Consider the following 17,891-nt stretch of genomic DNA (forward strand, 5'->3'; position numbering starts at 1 on the left):
TGTCTTGGCTTAAGAATCTTAACTAGGCCTGGCAACCCACAATAATCGCCCGCTCCCCCCCCAAAAGTTAAAGTGGGCAGTAGGTCTATTCCCGTACCTGCAGAATTGCAGAATTTCTGCAGCTTCTGCAGAATTCTGCAGCCAGCATAAGTCACTTTTTTGCAGCACGTTCCCGTACTTTTCAGCTCGCTCTCTTCATCTCTCTCTTTTGCAGAAGTTCTGCAAGGAGAGAAGCCGCAAAACTTTTGCCTGGGTAGCGCGTTCCAGTACTTTTCTGCAATATTGTACACAGTTGAGTGGATTTACTCAAATTGGGTATTAAAGTTTTTTTTTTATTGTTAAAAAAAGGGTTTGACAAAAATTGAATTGAAGGAAGTTTACCTTTACTTATTGTTTTATGCAACTCAACATTTTATTTAAAAGATGCTTATGCGACGACTTATGCTTAGGTAGAAATTATACATTGGAAACAATTCAAAACTTTTACATTAGGTAAAAAAATAGAAATGAGAGTTGCAGGTAAGTTCAACAAATATAATTAAAAAAAATGACGAACAAAGGTTTAATATAGAAGGAATCATAAATACATGTTTTGATCTGGGTGCTGAAAAGTGGTTCGCAAAACGGCCTCAATTTTGAACTGTCAAAGTGGAACCAATTTACTGTTCGCCAAAAGTAGAGAGTATTGTAATCGATCATTAAAAAATGTTTTTATTTTTGCAATAATGAAAAATGTTTGGCTTTTGAGGACCTAGAGTTAAAGTCAATAAAACTTAAGAAAGTTGAAGGCGAGATCGTCATTCTGTTATGATTATAAATGGAAGTTGTTTATTGAGTTTGATTCCGTTTGAAAACCTACTGGTTTAGTGAAAATCTTCGCTGCTTGTTGGATCAGCTTCGCTAGAACTTTGCGATTTTTTTGCTGGACAGAAAGAGCTGCAGGATTCCAGAATCAGCCAGGGAATTTATCTGCGACATCGCAGAATGACACTCTCGCCGCAGTTCTTCGTCACCCGTAAAAAAACCTCATATAACCGATCGAAACATGAAAACACACACAATTTTCCATCAAAAAATGTCAAAAACTAGATAAAATAAAACACACACTACTGATTATAAAACAGCTCATTTAAATACCAATAAGAAGAAGTCATGCTTGTGCTTGAACAGTCTGCTACTTTGTAGATATAAACAATGTGGGATCATTCGGAGTAGTGCGGTGCCTGTGTGGACGCTCAGTCCTGTTTTTTCGTGTTATTTTCCGTCTCTTTTATGTCGCTGTTCGAGTGCATGGGGTGATTGGTCATTATAAATAAATAATGGCATCAGTAGTGCGGTGCCTGTGTGGACGCGCAGTCCTGTTTTTTCGTGTTATTTTCCGTCTCTTTTATGTCGCTGTTCGAGTGCATGGGGTGATTGGTCATTATAATTAAATAATGGCATCAGTAGTGCGGTGCCTGTGTGGACGCTCAGTCCTGTTTTTTCGTGTTATTTTCCGTCTCTTTTATGTCGCTGTTCGAGTGCATGGGGTGATTGGTCATTATAAATAAATAATGGCATCAGTAGTGCGGTGCCTGTGTGGACGCTCAGTCCTGTTTTTCGTGTTATTTTCCGTCTCTTTTATGTCGCTGTTCGAGTGCATGGGGTGATTGGTCATTATAATTAAATAATGGCATCAGTAGTGCGGTGCCTGTGTGGACGCTCAGTCCTGTTTTTTCGTGTTATTTTCCGTCTCTTTTATGTCGCTGTTCGAGTGCATGGGGTGATTGGTCATTATAAATAAATAATGGCATCAGTAGTGCGGTGCCTGTGTGGACGCGCAGTCCTGTTTTTCGTGCTATTTTCCGTCTCTTTTATGTCGCTGTTCGAGTGCATGGGGTGATTGGTCATTATAATTAAATAATGGCATCAGTAGTGCGGTGCCTGTGTGGACGCTCAGTCCTGTTTTTTCGTGTTATTTTCCGTCTCTTTTATGTCGCTGTTCGAGTGCATGGGGTGATTGGTCATTATAATTAAATAATGGCATCAGTAGTGCGGTGCCTGTGTGGACGCTCAGTCCTGTTTTTTCGTGTTATTTTCCGTCTCTTTTGTGTCGCTGTTTGAGTGCATGGGGTGATTGGTCATTATAATTAAATAATGGCATCAGTAGTGCGGTGCCTGTGTGGACGCGCAGTCCTGTTTTTTCGTGTTATTTTCCATCTCTTTTGTGTCGCTATTTGTGTACATGGGGTGATTGGATTTCTTCTGATTCGTGTTGTTTTCATCTCTTTTGTGTCGTTGTTTGTGTGCATGGGGTGATTGGTCTTCTTCTTCTTCTTTTTCTTTATTTTTTGTTCGCGCGTTCGTTGGCCAATGAGTTTATTTTTGTTCTCTTTACATAGTTTTCGATAGAAACGATCCGAATTCTTTTTTTCGAGACAAGCAAGTCGTATTGCTGGATTAAGTCCTTTCTATATCATCGATGATCGGAAGGCACGCCGACGAATATGTTTTAAGGCTTATGATATAAAATCATTTTAATGAATAAAGCCCTTCTTACATCACCGTTGATCGGAAGGCACGCCGACGAAGAATTTCTGGAGGATCGCGGTCGAATTAATACTATATTTAAAATTCTAGATAGCTATCTTTCGGATTCGATTGTGAGTAGCGGGACTTCGCGGTTACTATGCAACGTATTTTTGGAGTCTTTTTATATTTTAAATTTATAAGTCCTTCTTTATCATCGTTGATAGGAAGGCACGCCGCCGGTTAAGTTCGTTTAAGTTATTGTTTTAACTTCATTACAATCGGTTACGTGGTGTCCTGTTTTCTTTTCGTTTATATTCGTTGATCGCAATAATTTATTCCAACTGGCAGCTTTAGTATTAACTCATCTACTATTTTTGACATTTGCTCGCGTTATCTTAATTGTACCAACAGTAAAAATATACTGATAAGTCCAGCCCATAGCACTACCGCTCGGTTGGCACGCGTTCGATTAAAACAAACTTTTAAACAATCAATTATTTATCTTTCCGCAGCCGGCTGCCTAAGATTTAAAATTTCAACCGATAAACAAAATGCTCATGGTCACATCACTGCCACTCGTGAATCCTGACCTCATACCCATCTACTAACCCCTCAAAACTCATGTGATACTTTGTCGGAGAAGCAGTCGATTGGGCGGTCTCTATCACTCAAGTATCGGACTAACATTCCCATCCACTTCCCCGTGACCCTACCACTGGTCGTGGCCGGCGCCGGTATTGATCAGCATGATAGGGGCCTTTGAGAAGTTGCGAAGCGAGGAAAGATAGCACCCACTTATCTTCCACGGCTCGTGGATGTAACTTCTGGAGGTCCTGGTCAATAACGGAGTAGCAACTGCGGGTGGGCACCTATGCTTATGCTTATGCTTATGCTTATAAACAATGTGGGATCATTCGAAAATCACGTTACGCATTCTCTCTATTCATCACCCAGGTTTTGATAACAGACCATTTGAAGGATTTTTTATTCAGGATAACATAAATAAATTATGGATGTCACATGGAAGAACAACGGTGCCGCAGCAAAATTGAAAAATATTAGAAAGTATATGAATCACAAACTCAAAAATATGGAAACACATAAATTTAGAAACTCAGAAATTAAGAAATTCATAAATAAAAATATTTAAAAACTAAGATTTTTTTATTTAGAAACTAAAAAAAAATAATCAGGTATTTAAGAAATTTGAAATGCAAATTTTTATATCAGAAAAAAAATCACAGATTCAAAGCTTAAAAAATTCAAATAATTAAAAATTAAGTAATTCAAAATGTTTAAAATTGAAAAAAAAACTTAGTTAAAAAAAAACAAAATATAAAAAAAAGGTTGAAAAATATAAAAGTTCAGACCCTAGTTAAGATCTCATAAATTCAAATATTTTTAATTCGAAATAAAAAAATCAAAAGTTTGAATATTTAAGAGTTTAGAACATCAAAATTCAAAATCTACAGTTAAAAAATTCAAAGAAATAATAATTTGAAAAATAGTAAAATTTGAAAATTTTGTATATGAAAAAAATTAAAAACTCAATTATAAAAAAAGATACAGTTTGTACTCTGTTATCCGAAGACCTCTTCAAAATTTCTAATCTCTAAATCCTCTAAATATGCGTTTCTAACCTAGAATATGACTCCAAAATATGTGTATTTTTTATGATTCAAGATTGCGGCAATTTAAGAATTTAAGAATTTAAGAATTTAAGAATTTAAGAATTTAAGAATTTAAGAATTTAAGAATTTAAGAATTTAAGAATTTAAGAATTTAAGAAGAATTGTGGTGCAGAGTATACCGTATATTTTTTAATAAAATGTATATCAATTTTAATAATATAAAATATGATGTGTAAACAACGTAACATATGTTTCAGCAAAAATTGTATGGTCATCAATTGTATAATCAATTATATTTATTATTTATTTGGTATAGTCTAATACCTTTTTATGATTCCTTCATTGAAAGTTCAACAAAATACATTGAACATTTTGGTTCATATAAGAATACCAATTGGTAGCACCATCACAGGTACAATTTATTATTTGCCAATTAAATATACCTAGTATTTTAACACATATATTTAGTCTGTTCAAAAACAATTTAAGATCAGAAATCAATCTTTAAACAATAAAACCAGACATTAAAAAATACCCCAACATCCATCAATTCCAAATATACAAATGTCCCTTCAAAAAGACTACTTTAATTTAGTAATAATAAAACATAAAATTTATTACAACTACATAATAATAAAATGCTTGATTTAACCCAACTTGCAAATTTTATGTAAGCGTGCACTCACACCAACTTGCAGTTACTTTTCAACACGAAAGAGAAGAGAGAGCTTGCAGAAAAGTACGGGAACGGTTTTGCTGCAACTTCAGCCTCTCTCATTGCAGAAGTTCTGCCTCCCACTCTAACTTTTGGGGGGGGAGCGGGCGATTATCGGGCATCGCCAGTGCCAGTTAAGATTCTTCAGCCAAGACACACATCCTAAAAATTTCGATTTTTGTGTTGCGCACTCACACCAATATCATGCGCGCTCGCCAGCACACACACTACCCTATTTTTCATAACGCGCAAGCTGTCAAACTTTTGTGTTTGCTTTTTTTTTTCAAACGTGATAAAGCAGTTTGTTAGTTGGTGCGTTTTTTTTTTGTTTTGGCGGAATTGAAGGTAATTAGTTATATTAATTAATCATTCAAGCTTTTACTACATTTCCCGACAACAGGTTTTGAATGATTTCTCCAGACTGTGGAAAAACCACCGGGGACAACTTTGCAGCTTCCTCCTCCGCCACCTCTCCAAGTGGCGCACCGCAAGCATCCCGGAGACTAAAACGGCCGCTATGGCCCTGGCCAAACCAAGGAGGAACCTCGTTCAGGGTGCTGCACATCAGCTTCGGAACAAAATCAAGGACGACATCGCAGCTGCGGAAGTTTAGCAGCCGTCTTCACGACGGGCAGGCGCACCTCCGGCGAGCAAAACGGCCAAACACCACGTGGTTCTAGAGAACAACCGCGGCTACGGCGACGATCACCGCCACCACCACCACAACTGCCTCCAGGACACGGTCATCGAGGAGGATATGGCCGCCGGAGGAATGAGAAGCAGAGGTTAGGCCAGCGGGACAACGTGAGGAGTTTACGGACCGATGGCGGCACTTGCAACAGTGGCGCCCAATCCGGATCGCGTTTCAGCCGTGGTGTAGAGCGAGGTCTTGCGCCGCATGCTCATAAAGAACGCCGCGAACAACGTCGTGGCCGACACAAACCAACAGCAACGGCAGCCGACAAGTCAACAGCGTCGCATTCCGACCCAGCAAGAGCTACAGCTTCCACACCTAGAGACAAGATGTTCGAGCCGTCGAATCGTTCGTAGCCAACCCGGACATTCTGCAGTTTGTCCAGTACGTCTGCCCCAACATCCAGCGCAGTCTGCCGCCGGAGCGAACCAATTATCCGCGCCGTCACCAATGGCAACTCAATGTTCCTCGGCGGATCAACCGTGGCCGTGCTGTCCAACTCGCTGCAGCAGATGCTGCATCTCCACAGGGGGCGTCATGACGTCGGTACCGGCTGAGGTCACTTCGGCAAAGCTTCCATGAGCATTTTTTTTTTTCTTATGTTTGCTAATTTGGCTGGTTTTACTTTATACAACTAAATATGCCTTAATTTAACTAAATTTACATAAATTATATTAAAGTTAACTTAGGTTAACTAAACATTACTTAGAGTAACAATATTTAACAAATTTTATCTAAATTTTAGTTAATTTTACTGTATTTACCTAAATTTTACAAAATCGAACTGAGATTTACTCAATTAAGAATAATTTATCTTAATAAAACTCAATTGAACTTACATATTTATTTTAAATAATATTCAACTTAATATACGTAAATTTAACTAAAATTTCCTAAACATAATTTAATTAAGGTCATTTGCCTTATTTTAAAAATAATGTATATTTTTTATAATTTTTGCACGCATAAAAAAGCCAAATCAACCTAAATTTAACTTAATATATTTAAATTTAACGTAAATTAACCAATTTGCACTAAGTGTAACTGAATTTTACCACGTTTAAATAAATTTAACTGAATATGATTAAATTTAATTCTTTTTTTTAGCTAAAATTATTTAATTCAACTGAATTTAGCCAAATTTAATCAAATTTGACTAATTTTATCCAAATTTAGCCAAATTTATTGAAATTTAAGTTGTTTTCAATTCATTTAAAACTTCAATTTAATTTAAATACATTTTGCTAAAATAAATTAAATTTAGCTAAATAGAACTAAATTCAACTAACTTAAACTATATTTAACATAATTTAAATAAATTTAACAAAATTCATAAAAATGTAAATAAAGCTAAATAAATTCAATTGAATTTCACTTAATGATATTTAATTTATTTGCATTGAACTTAATTTAACTTAATTTAGCCACTCTTCAATTCATTTAACTCAATTTACCATAATCTAACCAAATTTAACTAATGTTTACTACATTTAACTAAATTTAACTGAATTGAACAAAATTACACTAAATTAACTAAATTTATTTAAGTTGGTTTGAATTAAGTTGAATTGATTCAAATTTAGTTGAATTAACTTAATTACGTTAACTAACTAAATTCATATCAACTTAACTAAATTCAAACTTAATTTTACTTATATCACTAAATTACGTTAAGTTAACTCAACTTAGCTAAATTTAACTGAATTTAACTAATTTTTACTACATTCAACTAAATTCAACTGAATTGAACAAAATTACACTAAATTTACTTAAATTGAACTAAATTTTGCTAATTGTTAATGAATTTAACTAGATTTTAATTATTTTACTAAATTAAAATCAATTCAATTAAATTTGAATCAATTCAACTTAATGCAAACCAACTTATGTAAATTTAGTTAATTTTAGTTCAATTCAGTTAAATTTAGTTAAATGTAGTAAAATTTAGTTAAATTGAGTTGAATTTTGCTAAATTGAGTTAACTTAACGTAATTAGTGATATCAGTAAAATTTAGTTTAAATTTAGCTAAATTTAGTTAATTTTAGGTAAATTTATTTATATGAAGATAAATTTAGTTAAGTTGATTTTAATTATGTTAAATTGGTTCAAATTTAGTTGAATTGATTTAATTTAGTAAAATAATTCAAAATTTAGTTAAATTCATTAAAAATTAGTAAAATTTAGTTAATATTAAGTAAATTAAGTAAATTTTGTTAATATTAGTTCAATTCAGTTCAATGTTGTCATATTTAGTTAAATTTAAGTCAATTTAGTATAACTTTGTTCAATTCAGTTAAATTTAGTTGAATGTGATAAAAATTAATTAAATTAAGTTAAATTGAGTTAACTTAGCGTAATTTAGTGATATGAATAAATTTAGTTGATTGCAGTAAAAATTTGTAAATTTAAGTTTAATTTAGTTAAATTTAGCTAAATTGAATCAATTTAACTAAATTCAAATCAACTTAACTAAATTTATCTTCATTTCAATAAATTTATCAAAAATTAATTATATTTAGCTGAATTTAAACTAAATTTTACTGATATCACTAAATTACTTAAAGTTAACTCAATTTAGATAAATTTAACTAAATTTATACTAATTTTTACTACATTTAACTAAATTTAACTGAATTGAACAAGATTACTCTAAATTTACTTTAATTTAACTAAATATAACTACATTTAACAGAATTAAATTGAATTAAACAAAAATCAAATGAATTTACTTAAAATTAAGTAACATGACTTAAATTGAACAAAATTTTACTTACTGTTTATTAATTTCACTAAATTTCAATTCTTTTACTAAATTAAAATCAATTCAACTAAATTTTAATCAATTTAGCTAAATTCAAATCAACTTGAATAAATTTATCTTCATTTAAATAAATTTGTCAAAGATTATTAAAAATATTAATATTAACTGAATTCAATGAAATTAAACATAGATTTACTAAACTTCACTAAATTTAGGTTTCCAAATTTACCAAATGTAACGTAATTTAACAAAATTTAGCCAAATTTTAGTAATATCAATAAATTCAGTCATATTTAACTTAATAATATTCATTTTAACAAAATCGAAATAAATTCAACAAATTTTACAAAAAATTAACTTAATTTAGATTGTTTTTACTAAATTCAGCCAAACTTAACTAAACTTAGTTAAATTTAGCTAAATTAACCACATTTATGCAAATTAAACTTATGTTTGCTTAATTTAGCTTAATTTAACTAAATACAGTAAAATTTTACTTAATTTTACTAAATTTAACCTAGTTTTACTAAATTAAATTTAATTCGACTTAATTTAAATTAATTCAACTTTTTTAAACTGATTTTATTCAAATTTAGCCACATTAAAGAGAATAAGACTAAATTTGAGTACATTCAAAGAAATCAAGCTTAATCGAACTAAATTTATCCAATTTAAAGTAAATTAACCGCAATTGTAATGAACTTAAAAAAAATATAACTTTATTAAGCCAAATTTAGCTAAATTTAAATAAATTAAACGAAATTTTACTAAATTTAGTTAAATTTTAACTAAATCTAACTAAATTTTATTATTTTAACTTAATTCAATTAAATTTTACTAAATTTAAATCAATTTAACTAAATTCAACTAAACGTTACTAAATTTAACTAAGTTTGACTAAATGTATCTAAATGTAATTTAAATTAACTAAATTGAACTCAATTTCACTAATTTAAACCTAATATAACTTAATTTAGCCAAAGTTAACTAAATTGAAATAAATTATGCTAAGTTTTACGAAACTTAATTGAATTTTACTTAATCTAACTAAATTTTACTTATTTTAACTAAATGTAACTAAATTCAACTAAATTTATTTAAATCTTACTAAATTCAACTGTATTTAACTAAATTGAACTAAGTTTAACTAAATTTAACTAAATTCAACTTAATTTTACTAAATTTTACTAAGTTTAACTAAATTGAAATAAATTAAGCAAAAATTTACGAAACTTAATTGAATTTTAATGTAGCTAAATTCCCCTAATTAAATTAAATCTAATTAAATTTAACTAAATTTTACTAAATTTCGTTCAACTAAATATAACTCAATTTAAGTCAAATTAAATTAATTCAACTAATTTTAACTTGATATAACTTAATTTAGCCGAAGTTAACTCACTTATTTTGCCTAAATGTTATTAAATTCGACTAACTTTAATTAAACCTAACTAAATTGAACTAAATTCGACTTAATTTGACCTAATCGAACTAAGTTTAACTAAATTTAAATAGATTGAACTAAATCTAACTAAATTCAACTAAATATTACTAAATTTAACAAAGTTTAACTGAATTTAACTAAATTGAAATAAATTAGGTGAAATTTCACGAAACTTTATTAAATTTTACTTAATCTTATTCTTATCTAAATTTGACTTATTGTGACTAAATGTAACTAAATTCAACTAAGTTTAATTAAATATAACTAAATTCAACTAAATTTAACTTAATTTATCTAAATTTAAGTAAATTTTACTAAATTTAACTAAGTTTTATTAAATATAACTAAATTTTACTAAATGTATCTAAATATAACTCAATTTAACTAAATTTAAATTATTTTCACTAATTTTAACTTAATATAACTTAATTTAGCCAAAATTAACTAAATTGAACAAAATTAAGCGAAATTTTACACACTTATTTTGCCTAAATGTTACTAAATTCAACTAACTTTAATTAAATCTAACGAAATTTAACTTAATTTGACTAAATCTAACTAAATTGACCTAAATTTAACTAAATCTAACTGAATTTAACTGAATTTAACTAAACACAACTAAATTTTACTTAATTTAACAAAGTTTAACTAAATTTTACTCAATTGAAATAAATTACGTGAAATTTAATGAAACTTAATTAAATTTTACTTTATCTAATTCTTATCTAATTTGACTTATTTTGACTAAATGTAACTAAATTCAACTAAATTTAATTAGGTCTAACATAATTCAACTAAATTTAACTTAATTTAACTGAATTTAACTAAACAAAACTAAATTTAACTAATTTGAACTAAATTTAACTAAATATAACTAAATTTAACTTAAATTCAATTGAATTTGACAAAATTTAACTAAGTTTTATCAAGTATAACTAAATTTAACTGAATGTAACTAAATTTTACTAAATTGAAATAAATTAAGCGTTATTTTACGAAACTTAATTAACTTTTACTTAATGTAACAAAATTTGACTTATTTTGACTAAATGTAACTAAATTTAATCAAATGTTACTAAATTTAAATAAATTTTACTAAATCTAACTAAAATTAAATATATTTAATTAAATTTTACTGCATTTAATTTAGTTTAACTAAATATAACTAACATTAACTATATATAACTCAATTTAAGTCAATTAAACTTATTTTAACTAATTTTCACTTGATTTAACTTAATTTAGCCAAAGTTTACTAATTTGAAATAAATGAAGCGAAATTATACGAAACCTTGTCAAATTTGATTTAATCTAACTATTTTTACAAATTTTAACTAAATATAACTAAATTCAACTAAACTTAATTAAATCTTAATAAATTTAACTAAATTTTTCTATATTTAACTTTATTCAACTAAATTTAACTAAAGTTTACTGATTTTAACTGAATTTAACTAATTTTAACTAAGTTTAGCTAAATTTAACGAAATCTAACTAAAATAAACTAAAATTTGTCCAAATTACCAATAAAATCAATTTAAAGTCCTGTTAACATACTAACCCAACTTATATTTTGTTTAGCTAGTTAGGTAATTAGTTTAGGTTTTGTTGTTAATTAAATATTTTTTTAAATAAAAAAATAATCTGTCGTGTTTATTTGTCACCCTATTTTATTTAATCGCCCTAACTTGAAATCCGAAGTAAACAGGAAGGAGAAATCCCCCGGTTTCCGGCACGTCGGTCCCCCATTTATAGGCCCGTTATCGTGGTCAAAACGGGCCCAAAAGCGTGCCACAGACGGGCGTAACACAGCAACCAAAATGCGTAACGCCCGCCTAAATGTTGCATTCTGGCACGCAATGGGCCACAACGAGGGGAAAAAGCGTGCTGAAAATCGGGCCCGCTTTCAGGCAAAACGTCCCCGCTTTTTGGCCGTTTTCCGCCCATTTTTCTATGTGGGGCTGGGATAAAAGTTACTTTTGTTGCAGAAAAGTACGGGAACGCTCTGCTGCCGTTTTTGTGCAGAATTGCAGAATTCTGCAGTACGGGAATAGACCTAGTAAAAGAGAATTTACACTGAAAAAAACCAACATAGCAAGTTCACATGCTTTTTCACGTGAGCTAATCCAAAAACTAACACAATGAATTAACATGCTTTTCCTTTGACTTAGACATGACTTTCATTACAAATGCACGTGAAAACCGCGTCAGCTACACCCATCTTGATACATTCTTTTTTCATGGGATTTTCATCCCAGATTCACGTGAATTGCACTTCGATTCATCCCAATTGACTTTTCCTTTAGGTTTCAAGTGAATTTCACGTTACTATCGAATGTTTTGATATTGAAGTTCGAAAAGAAAAAAATTGTCTAAGTCAAGATGGCCACTCACATTAAATCTGAGTCAGAGCTCTCGCGTTTAAATTGGACTATTCGACAGAAAAGAGGGTTTTATTTTCGCGAAATTGTGGCAGGATTATCTCTAAAACTATGGTATGTATTTTCTAAATATTTCTTTGGACAAAAATTTATGCCTAACCATTTTTTTAATCATATTTTCAGGGAATTATCATCTGCTTCTCGCCGCCGCTGCCTCAAATTTTTTTAAGTATCTGCATAACATTTTTTTTGATGATGACTGACCCCCATCGAGGCATGTTTATGATTGTCAACGAGGATCCGGAAATGTCCAAGGAGACCCGCGAGAGTCCCGGTGTGTGGCGCAGGAGCACGGCTTGCTGCTTATACGGAGAGCATTTTTTGTGTGAAGTGTGAATGAAAAAGTGATGTGTATGTGTATTCTCGTAGAAGGCTTAAAGTGTAATATATTTTTAAAAATAAATGGAAAACTAATGAATGCACGAAACGCATTTTTATTTCAAAACATGAATATAAAAAAGAAAAAGAAAAGGAGACCAAAAATCTTCACTTGAAAAGCAATTGAAAAACATTTGATTTTAAAGTGAAATCCATTTAATTTTCATAAGCATTTCTTATGAAAGTCACATGAAACGACACATGAAGCTAACGTGATTTTCACTTGGTTTGCACATGCAGCGCGATGAAAATTTTCTATGTGATTTACACATGACTTTCACATGCAAAGTGGTATGGGGCAGATTCATGTGTAAAACATGTAATATTACTATGGGCCTTTCTTTCAGTGTATTTTATAAAAATCAAGTATCAATAGCTGGGTGCAGAATAGTTGTCCGCAAAGCGGCCTCAATTTAGAACTGTCAAAGTGGAACCAATTTACTGTTTGAAAAATGATGCCAAGAAGTGGCAAGTATGTAATCGATCTATAGTTTATTTTGTCAGGAATAAAAAAGTCGAGGGCGTCGAGCTTTTGAGTCAGTCTTAAGAAAAGAGATGAAATCGAGATAATTCGTCGCTAACATTTCCATTAGACCTATGTCTCACTCAAAACCTATGTTTACGAATTGTTTACGACGAATTATCAGTAACTGTGCATGGCACCTGCCAAATAACATTGAATAATCTTACTCCTTTACTATCACTGTGCTTCAAAGATACATAATCTCGTAATTTCCATCCGGTTGCTCTTCTGATTCACAAAATTCCCCCACTTCTGAAGCAATATTTCATCACGTTGAAAACAAAGAAGGACTCTATGGCCACCCATTGTTTAGTTTACGTACAAAAAAAGCACGAAGAACTTAATTTTTCTGCGTAAACTTTAATATTATCAGATCCATGCAAAATGTTTCAAAACGAGTCATTTCAGCAGCAAAAAATATGTCACGCTTGATCTTGAACAAAGCCTTCTACTTTGTTTATGTTTACAGCTCTAGTGCAGTTGTATCAGTGAGGAGCAGTGAGGATCATTCGGAAATCACGTTACGCATTCTGTCTTTTCAGCACCCAGGATAAGAGAATCAAAAGTTAGTAAAATTAAAATCAAATGTTGGATATTAAATAGAAGAATCAGTGAAGAGTTGAGAATCAGCAGAGCAAAATAAAAATAGGAGTTAGGTGGTAGCTGAGAATGAAGAGAAGAGAAACCCCGTTGTGCGATGTTTCAGGTACATCCACAGCAGTTGACTCAACATACTGCGAATCAAAACAATACCGTCTACAATCACAAATTACTTCCCTTTCCCACATTGTCGCCCCTTTCTTTTAGCCGTATCGACTCTGACCCGCGTTGTTCAAAGGTTTACGATCCGTTTCCACAGGCCACCAACTAGGTCATCATGAAAACCAAGCCAACGTGGAGGTAAGAAAATAGGACACTCGCAAGGAACCAGAGCTATACTGTTCTGATCAAGATAATTCGGATGATCTAACAGAACTACGGATGTAGTTAGTTACGCTCTTTCCAGGATGTTCCTTACGTGGACGTCAACCGAAGAGCACGCAACAAGGTCAGTGCCATTGCATGCTCTTAGGTATCAATCCTTGGCCTGCAAAAGAAATTTCAGATGAAATTATACAAATTTATAAAAGAATATTCTTTTTATTGTACTGGTAAGTAGTTAATATTGAAAACAATATAATCACTTTACAGCTATTTTTTAAAATTAGAAATTTTCTAGATCTGAATGCTTTTTTAAATTTTGTTTTGTTGAAATTAAATAGCAAAAACAAAATTTTCTTTATTTTTTCAGGCAAGGAAATCAATGAAGGGTTTTTAGCTCTAAATGCTCTCTATGGAAATTTGCCATTTATTACCTGAATTCTACAATATTTTTTTTTAATTTTTCAGGCAAACGAAATCAGTAAAGAGTTTTTAGCTCTAAATGCTCTTATGGAAATTTGTCATTTATTTTCTGTTTTCTAAATAGTTTTTTTTTATTTTTCAAGCAAACGAAATCAGTGAAGAGTTTTTAGTTCTAAATGCTCTCTATGAAATTTTGCCATTTAATTACCTTTTTTTTAAAAAAAAAAAAAGATAAAACAATCGAGATTAAATAAAAACCACATTTCTTTTAAATTATTTGCGAGCAAGGAAATCAGAAAAGAGCAGTAACATGGCAAAATTCCATTGAGATCATTTAGAACTTATACAATTCACCGATATCTTTGCTTGAAAAATAAAAAATAGAATACAGGTAATAAAATGTCCAATTTCCATAAAGCGCATTTAGAGCTAAAAACCCTTCAGTGATTTCCTTTGCTTGAAAAATAAAAAAAAAATATTTAGAATTCAAATAATGAATGACAAATTTCCATATAGCGCATTTAGAGCTAAAAAATCTTCACTGATTTCGTTTGCTTGAAAAAATAAAAAAAATATTTAGAATACAGGTAATAAATGGCAAATTTCCATAGAGAGCATTTAGAGCTTAAACTCTTCACTGATTCCCATTGCTTGGAATCAGTGAAGAGTTCACTGATTCCCATTGCTTGAAGGCAGCGAATGACAAACATGTTAAAGCTGCCTGAAATAAATCAACTACCACCACCACCCATTGCTTGAAAAATAAAAAAATAATATTTAGAATACAGGTAATAAGTAGCAAATTTCCATAGAGTGCATTTAGAGCTAAAAACGTTACTTAATCCACCAGAAGATGGTTGCTGCCTTCCTCCTAAAAGCCTTGCAACCTTCGTGCACTGAGCGGAAAGTTCGGACAGCTATCCGCCGGAGCTTTCAAATTATGTAAATAATGACCCTTTTTTGTATCAACCAAAACAGTTTTTCGAACATAACTTTTAAAGTACTGCACCAAACCGGATGAAATCAAAAAAAGACTTAAAGAACCTGAAAAGGAATCCAAAAACATAGATCCGGACAAAATTGGCCGAGCCAGTTCCGAGAAAAGTGAGTAAGAAAAAAATCTACGTCCATCCACACGCACAGACATTTGCTCAGAATTCGATTCTGAGCCGATATGTATACGTAATGGTATATCTTGGAGGCTTCTTTAAAAAGTTCAATTTTTGAGTGATTTTATAGCCTTGCCTCAGTCAGGTGGGGAAGGCAAAACTCTTCCTTTGCTTGAAAAAAAAAAAAATATTTAGAATACAGGTAATAAATAGTCAGGGTTACGAATGAGCGCTCATGGAAAGCGTGCTCGCTCCAGCTGGAGCGTGAGTTTTTATCAGGTAGCTCGTGCTCGCTCACGCTCACCGGAGCGTTTTGCGCTCACGTGAGCTGGTTTGCCAAAGTAGGTAGTTGCTTTTCCTTGTTGAAGCATCTGCCTGTTTTAAACGAAGTTACTAGAACTATCTCAGCACAGGCAGCAAAAACAAACAAGAAAGTGGTCAACAAACAAAAGTAAGCAATAAAATGAATTTAGTCGGCGAACCGAAATGTACGTTCTATTTAAATTCAAAATTAGCCAAGGGGCAGAATGATTCACTCTTGAGTGTGCTAACAAAGAGCTAACTCATTCTAAATGTAAAAAAATCATTGACGTGAAGAGATGCACTGATATGTACAAAAAATTGATTTAATTGACAAATGTTTATTTTAAGTTTTTAGAATCCGGAGTTTTGACTCAAGGCGGTTTTAAAAACAGATAAAAAAATGTTTTATTGGACCTTTAAAAAACAGCAGTGAGCTTTATAAAAGTTATAATCATCCCTCATATTCTGAACATTTTAGAGAATGTCCATATTCAAAAAAAACATTTATTGAATCTGTAATTTAATATTTTCAGAGGCTTGGTAGCGGAAGTGTTAGATATAATTTACTTGACGGAAGAGGGGCCACCCTTTATGGGCTAAAACATAACAATGCAATTTTTTATTATTTCATTCAAATGGGTTATTTCAAACACTAGCAATTTGGAGGCTTTTTGTAAAAAGAGAACTGTTTCAACAATTTTACCCAGTTTTATATTTTAATCAACCAAGCATATAACATTGAATCGAACCTACCCCAACATAAATCTTCTTGAATTGTGTCATTGTTTTGTAAGTTTTTCTAAGGATTACAGTCCTTTTTGTTCACGCGCTCATACCCTTCCCTTGTTTCCACTGACATGCTGCGCCTTAAGTACAAAATCAAACTAGGATTGAAAAACAAAAAACTGTCTCAAAAAGTAAAACGATTCGCGATACTTCCAAAGTGAGTGCTCCGTGAGCGAAAAATGAGCGTGAGCGCGAGCGTGGGGCAAGCGCGAGCTGAAAAAATTGGAGCAAACGTGAGCGCGGGCAAACGTGAGCTAGCTCGCGCAACGCTCCTCCTCACGAATGAGCGAATAGTGAGCGCTCACGAGCGCGTGAGGAACGCAACACTGTAAATAGCAAAGTTCCATAGAGAGCACACCCAAAATTCAGAGTCGAGATAATCGTTCTCTCAAAATTTATTGAGGGCTCAGTGCTAAAATCGATAGAATAATGGTACCAACTCACACCATCATAACAAATGAGTTCATTCGTTAGTTGAATCAATAAATCTCCAACAAGTGTCATACATCGACTTCTGACTTCTTCTTGGTCACCAAGCTGTGGTGGCCGAGGCAGCTAAGTCATTGGATTGGTTTGTCAAAGGTCTCTGGTTCGATTCCCGTTGTCGACACTTTTGGTTTTTTGTTTGACGGATGAACTATTTTTGCAAATGAACCTCGAGAGAATAGTTCTATCGCCCATCTCGAGCTGTGTTCTCTGCGTCCGTGAATGGTACCACTATTCTCTCGACTCGAGACCATCATTCTCTCGGACTAGCGCTGCCAGTTTTGGGTGCATTTAGAGCTGCCAGTTTTGGGTGCATTTAAGAGCTAATAACTCTTCACAGATTTCCTTTGCTTGAAAAAAAATAATATTTAGAATACAGGTAATAAATGGCAAATTTCCATAGAGAGCATTTAGAACTAAAAACGTGGTTATACGGCTGCAAAGCCAAAGCGTCGCGCCGGTGAAATCCACCCTTTCAGTCCTGAAATACAAAAACCAATCTTCAGACGAGTATTTTAGTGAGTCGTGAGATGAGAATTGATTCTCAACATAGTTCTCAATTAGATTTAAATGTCCCTTGGTTCCAGGGATGCCAGATACACAGATTTGTCTGTGTTTCACAGACTTTTGAGCTTTAACTCTTCACTGATTTCCTTTGCTTGAAAAAAAATAATATTTAGAATACAGGTAATAAATGGCAAATTTCCATAGAGAGCATTTAGAACTAAAAACGTGGTTATACGGCTGCAAAGCCAAAGCGTCGC

The 17,891-nt window shown here is 31.9% G+C and overlaps 2 long non-coding RNA genes across 2 annotated transcripts; both read left to right on the forward strand.

Moving 5' to 3' along the window:
• Nucleotides 1–361: 361 nt before the first annotated feature.
• On the forward strand, nucleotides 362–3,559 carry LOC119767860. The gene is made up of 2 exons (XR_005277750.1): nucleotides 362–589; nucleotides 3,466–3,559. It is a non-coding gene; the product is annotated as an uncharacterized LOC119767860 (long non-coding RNA).
• An 8,465-nt stretch (nucleotides 3,560–12,024) lies between these two features.
• Nucleotides 12,025–12,620, forward strand: LOC119767695. Its single transcript, XR_005277654.1, has 2 exons — nucleotides 12,025–12,252; nucleotides 12,322–12,620. It is a non-coding gene; the product is annotated as an uncharacterized LOC119767695 (long non-coding RNA).
• The last annotated feature ends 5,271 nt before the right edge of the window (nucleotides 12,621–17,891 follow it).

This window comes from Culex quinquefasciatus, chromosome 2 (assembly GCF_015732765.1).
Source record: "Culex quinquefasciatus strain JHB chromosome 2, VPISU_Cqui_1.0_pri_paternal, whole genome shotgun sequence".
NCBI classification, from domain to species: Eukaryota; Metazoa; Arthropoda; class Insecta; order Diptera; family Culicidae; genus Culex; species Culex quinquefasciatus.